This window comes from Phodopus roborovskii, unplaced genomic scaffold (assembly GCF_943737965.1).
Source record: "Phodopus roborovskii unplaced genomic scaffold, PHOROB, whole genome shotgun sequence".
In the NCBI taxonomy this organism is placed as follows: Eukaryota; Metazoa; Chordata; class Mammalia; order Rodentia; family Cricetidae; genus Phodopus; species Phodopus roborovskii.
In genome coordinates, this window is record NW_026125264.1 from 774,649 (window position 1) to 780,648 (window position 6,000).

Below are 6,000 nucleotides of genomic sequence, written 5' to 3' on the forward strand. Positions count from 1 at the left end.
CTGAGCAACATAAGAACCTGACTTAAAATAACAATAAAAACTTTAGCCATTTTGGAAACCTGCCTGGCAGTGCAGATGTCAGAACCCATCATACTCTACACATATCATCTACATTGTCCCCTACCTGTGAACTGTATCTGCATGTTTAAAAAAAGGAAAGGAAAAAAAAAAAAAAAAAAAAAAAAAAAAGGAAAACTGAGAACACATTGGAACACTGCTGAAAACTCTATGATTTTTATTGCCTAGGTCCAAACTCTTTACCGTGGCTTATAAGGGCCTATATGATCTGGCCTCCATCTGTCTTTTCCAGGATAATTTATTCTATCCTCCGAGTTGACTTATAGCCACACAGGTCTTTCTGTTTCATGCCTGGTCCTGGGACTTGCTGTTTCCTCAGCTGGAAACATGATTTCCATGGCTCTTGGCAAATTTAGCTGGTTCTTATTCCCCAAGTCTTATTCCCACGCATCACCTCAGAGTTTTCCTGCTCCCTCCAAAGTAAGTACCTCCCAGTTAACCTTTGACCTTATCCTATTTATTTCCCTGTTAGCACTGCCATTATCTGTTAAATTTTGTCCTGTGTTGTTTGTTCTTCAATTTTTCTTTTTTAATTTAAATTTTTATTTTTTGAGAATTCTGTATACTAGTTTTATATATATATATATACACATATATACATATATATGTATATTCCATTTTCAATACTTTCTTTTGTGTATATGTGCATATTTCTGTGTGTGCACTAAGTATGCCAGTTGTGTGCATGTTATGCAAGTGTGCATTCATGTGTGCGTGTGCACTCTTTTGCACGTGCACATGTGCACACCATAGGTGGATATCAGGTGTCTTCTTCAATCACTCTACTTTATTTTTGAGGCAGGTCTCTCTCTCATTGACCCTGAACCTCATGGATTCAGCTAGACCAGACAGCCAGCCCCGGAGATCATCCTGTCTTTGCTTCTCCGGCACTGAGATTTTTATGTGCCGACTCAGTTGTGTGGCAAGTGCTTTTCTAACCGTGTCTACCCCAGTGTTTTCTGTCTTTAACACTGAATTGTAAGCTGAGGATGGTGGGCATCCCTGTAGTTCTCATGTTCAGGAAGTTGAGACAGATGGGCTGTTGAGAATCTGATACCAGCATGAGCTACATAAATAAAAACCCGTCTCAAAATAAAACACTGTATTCTTATGGTCTTGAATAGAAGAACCATCACATAGAAGGCACTCAGTAAATACTGTTGGTTGAAAGAATGAACCACCTTCTGAGGGTAAAAGGGTGGAGGTAATTCCTCAGTGAATATAGGAAACATAGTAGAAGGACATACTCCTTTAGTCTATTTCATCTACGTAAGTGCCCTAGAAATTTTCAAAAGGATCTGATACATGAGCTGAGAAAAATTATCATGGGAATAAAAGCCAAGTATTAAGATATGCAGGCCAGAGTGCTTAGCATAAACGAAGCCCTAAACTCAAAACCCATACCCAAATAAATGGATAAATAAACAGTACTGAAATACAAGAAATCACCGAATTAAGAGTATTACATAAGTCAGAAATTATGAATGAGAAGGAATGTCTTATATTAATCATTTGATCCTTCCAGACATTTGGTTTATGGGCCAATGGTTCCACATAAATGGATATGTCCTCCAAAATGTGGGTTGCCAGTACTGATGGAAAGTTGAGTTGAACTTTCCAATATATAAATCACAAAACAAGATGGGGCTGATTTGTTGCAAAAAGCGCAGGAAGCCATTTATAAAAATGCACACATGTGCACACACACGGATCCCAAACAGACAAGACTTAGTGTGTGGTGTCAGGACTCCGGGTTGCGGCTATTCTTAGGAGGAGGTGGGTCTCGACTGCAGGGGATGGGTTCTCCGTGCTTGTCATTTCTTGTTTCTAGGCCTAGGTTCTGTTTTTCTGGGAGTAGTCACGGTGAAAATTTATTAAGCCAAATACTGTATTTTTCTCAATAAGGTTTTTACTTAAAGCATAGTCAATGTTGGTTGTACACTTCAATCCACAGACTTCTCACCAGAAATCCAGGGGACCAAGAATTCAAGGTCATGGAGTTGTCAGGCCAACCTGGCCCAAATAAGACCATTTCTCAAAATAAAAACAAAACAAAATAAAAAAATCTAAATATTCCCAGGACATTCAGCATTTTTGGGGGGTGGCAGGATAGGAGGATGGCTTTTAAAATTAAGTGATTCTAAAATAACCAACTGTCACCACCAACAGCATGGGGTGGCATCCCTCTCTCCCAGCTGAGACAGACTGGCTCCGCTCTCATCTCACCTACACAAATCCCCACCAGCAGAAGCAGCTCATTTTTACTTTACCAGTAGATGAAGACAGAGATGGTGCCGGGGAAGGTCAATGAGCGCAGAAAAGCCTCACAGGCAATAGCGGGGAGAGAGACAGTGCAAAACTAACTTTAAATCCAAGGAGTGTCACCCGGTATCCTGACACGTGTGCAATATAATTAAAATGGTGTGTTAGAACATTTCCTATTTAGGACTTTTCTTCCAAACTGATACTTCCTAAAAATACCCATAAAGGAGAGGAAGAAATTGAAAGTCTATAAGGACAACAGTGTGTGTGTGTGTGTGTGTGTGTGTGTGTGTGTGGTGGGGATCAGGTGAATACTGAGCGGCTGGCTCCCCAGCCAGCAATTTACAAGAGGACTGGCTGAGGCCAGTAAAGGAGTGAATCGAACCCTTCCCCTATCCCAGTGACCATCCCTCTGCTTTTTCATCAAACTAGCTAGCTGCCTGTGAGCACAAAACAACCCACCAAGAGCTCCACACATTGCCGCTAGAGCCAGCTACACAGGTATTTAGATTGGATGCAGACTCCAGCTGTACAGCTTTCTGATTCCCCCCAAAGCTGAATAAATCTTCCCCGCCCAGGAGAAAGCAGTTCCTTGCCCTTGCACACTTTCCTCCTCAGTTTAGCCCTTCTTGACTCAGACAAAGGTGCCACATTGGCCTGAACTCCTGTGGCAGACATCTGAGCTTGCTGGTTCCCAGCTCCATTTCTCTCCTATGGGAACATTTCTCTTGTTTGCTTAGCATCCTGGATCTGGTTCTCAGCCACTTATGTCCAGTCTGAACATTTGGCTTCACTGCTTCCCGAGTCTGACGGTAATCTTTGGCATGTTTGCCTGATGCCTGAATGCTTACCCACAGCTTGAAGAAAGAGAGAAACAGTCCCTGTGCAAGTGACATAGGGCTTGTTGGAATTCTTCTACTTTGAGATTCCTCCAGACTGTCTTGTAAAACCTGAAAGAGCCCCTTTGAAATCCCTGACACAAAACGAGTGTCACCACACTGGACAGAATAGCAGCCTATTAAAACCAATGGTCTCCATTTGGTTGCATGTTTCCTTATGTCTGACTCTGCAAGGGCTCTAAAGTAATAGTGTCCCGTGTTTGGATTCCTGAACACTCACAATTTTGCTTTGAAAAGCCTCAACCTGAAGAAGGCTGAAACCAAATACTTGTACCTATAATTTACTTCTGAGTTAAGAGTCGGCCCCTTTTCTTCATCTGCCTGACTGGATCCTGGAGGGACCAAATCAAAAGGCTATAATGACCCCCATTTCCAGGTAATTGCCTTTGCATGGGCTGTCCTGCTACAGACTGTGCCCAAAGCAAAGCCACCAGCGCTAGAGTCCCCATAATGGGATGGATACCCGTGTCTTCAGAGGAGGACACGCAGACGCACTCTGTGCCTTCAGTGTGGGGCTCACTCTTTCCCTTCATTTTCACAGAGCGGTTGGAGGCTGGCTGGATCTCTGATGTCAGGTTTCCAGGTGCGGGTGGCTCCCTGCCTGCCTGGCTTTGCTCTCCTCATGGTCCGTGTTGCTGGCTGACCCTTCCATAAGGGACCTTCTTCTCCTTTCCCCGTGTATCCCAACAGGGCTCTGCCTTCTGCTACCGGGCAGGGTTCGGTCCTCCAGCCTTCTCTTTCCTGGTGCTGTTTTGGCTACCTGCCTATGAGGTGTGCTCCGTGGCCAGCTGCCTTCACAATGATTTAAGTGCTTACACATTTGGGGGAAGTTTGTGCCCAAATAACAGCAGAAAGTGTGGTTTTGGAATTCCAGTAAGCAGAATGCACCAGGGCAAAACCATCTACATACCAAACCTGGGAGGAAGTTTTCTATAGGAGAACCAAAGAAGCAAAACTGAATTAAATACTGAGGAAGGTTGCGAGGGCTTGACAAGGAAAAGGAAATAAGTATGCCACCTATAAGCTATGTAACTACAGCATAGATACAATATTAATTAAAACACTCACTGAGAGAAAGAATTCTTCTGGATGCGCTCACCTCTCACTATACAGGGCCTGTCCCAGGATTCATCAGTAACCGATCTCTATAGTCAATGAGGACAGTTCCAGGTGAAAAGAAGGGCTCTGAAATGAAGATGGAGTTTTCACATCCATGGTCCTTCATACAGATTACAAGCATCTCTGGAGGCCTGCAGAGATTCTTCGGAATCATTCTGTGCGCTGGGTCAAATGCAAGGCACCCGAAGTGCAGTGGGTGGCTCGGTTTTGTTTTCCTTTAAAACCTATTTTCCACTAAAGAATCAAATTTAAAAGTCCCCCACCCACCCAAAAGGAAAAACCATTCTTGAAGAAAGCCAAGAATAATCAGAAGGGATTAGACAAAACACCTCAACAGTCTTTGTTCCTTGGTGTGTACAACTGGTCAACAGGCAAGACTCTGGCTTTCTCGCAGTCTGAGGACGAGAATTTTGAAACTCACCAGTTCAGATGAGGAAATAGAAAATCCCATATCTTGAGGACTGGAAGAAAGTTCCTTTCTTCGCCGAGCTTCCTGTTCCCAGCCCAGTGCCACTGATCCCTGGTCCTGCCTCAGCTTGCAGTCAGGAGCTGCCACTGGCAAGACCCTCCCTGCCATCAGCACCCACAGCTAAGTGGCCTTTCCTCAGGTTCCTCTTCCAGGGAGCAGGAGCTCAGGTGTGGGCTGAAGGGCAGTCAAGTGAGCTGCAGCCTAGGAAGATCTGTTTTTCCTCATCCTAGCCCCACAGCAAGTTAACCCCAGGAGAGCTGGGCTGCAGGAGAAGGGTTTTTGTGAGCTGTCTAATGTCCGTATGTTCCCTACCGGGGACGATAAAACTGCCAGGCACTCATGCTCAGATGTCACTACAAAGTTTCATTGATAGTCTCTCCAGTTCTAATAAAGTAACATGTACATTTTACTGTTTGACCTATTTGTGCAACAGTAGTTTTCTAGAAGATTTCAAAATAGACGGGCTTACTATAGCACAGGTAAATGGTTCTGGAAGCTATAGATTACAGTGGACTTGCTGGTTGCTGATTGGATTTACTGAAATGTCTGCAATACAGTCCACACACCTGGTAATTCTGCTGAATGTTTAGAATGCTAATTTCGAATTCAGATGCTTGTCTGTGTCACCCAGACACTGTACGTGTCTTGTTCATTTATTCGGTGCAGACCTGCCCAGGAAAGAAGGAACCAGCGTTCTTCATTATTTGATAACATGAAAACAATTGTTCACTCTTTGAGTATGATTAGGGAGGAAAAGAAGAAGGAAACAAGGTACAAAATCAAACTCAACATCTGGATGGAATTTAGCACATACCTTCTGGGACCCCAGGCTCCTGAATGTTTCAGCTAAGGACTCCCTCTTCCGAGGCTGCAGAGGCTCAAGGACGCAGCCTGGCTGGAAATGGTACTTTGATGCCAGTTCCTGAAAGTTGGTTTAAATAGGTTGTCGGGATGCCGTAGCCCCGACCAAAGCCTGCTAAGTGGGAGGGGAGCAAATGGCGTGCAGGCATGCTTACTTGCGACTGGGTGGACACCTAGTAAAGAGGTGATTTGTCATTTGTGTCTCCAGACCTGGAAGTGCTCTGTGTTGTACGAAGGCTTCGCCTCATGCAGGTAAAGTCTGACTATGCTCATGACTTTGGGAGATCATCCTTGGTTCCTGTTCTGGCTCGT

General features: G+C 44.2%; 1 protein-coding gene across 2 annotated transcripts in view; it reads right to left on the minus strand.

Moving 5' to 3' along the window:
- Asip (agouti signaling protein) overlaps window positions 1-5,797 on the minus strand; it is a 90,399-nt gene extending 84,602 nt beyond the window's left edge. Inside the window, exon 1 of one of the 2 annotated variants that reach the window (XM_051192675.1) lies at window positions 5,642-5,797. The gene's annotated coding sequence lies outside the window, so the exon portion shown is untranslated. Of the gene's footprint in view, window positions 1-4,779; window positions 4,846-5,641 lie in introns of those variants that run through there. The other variant, XM_051192700.1, reaches the window with a different exon arrangement.
- Between the last annotated feature and the right edge of the window lie 203 nt (window positions 5,798-6,000).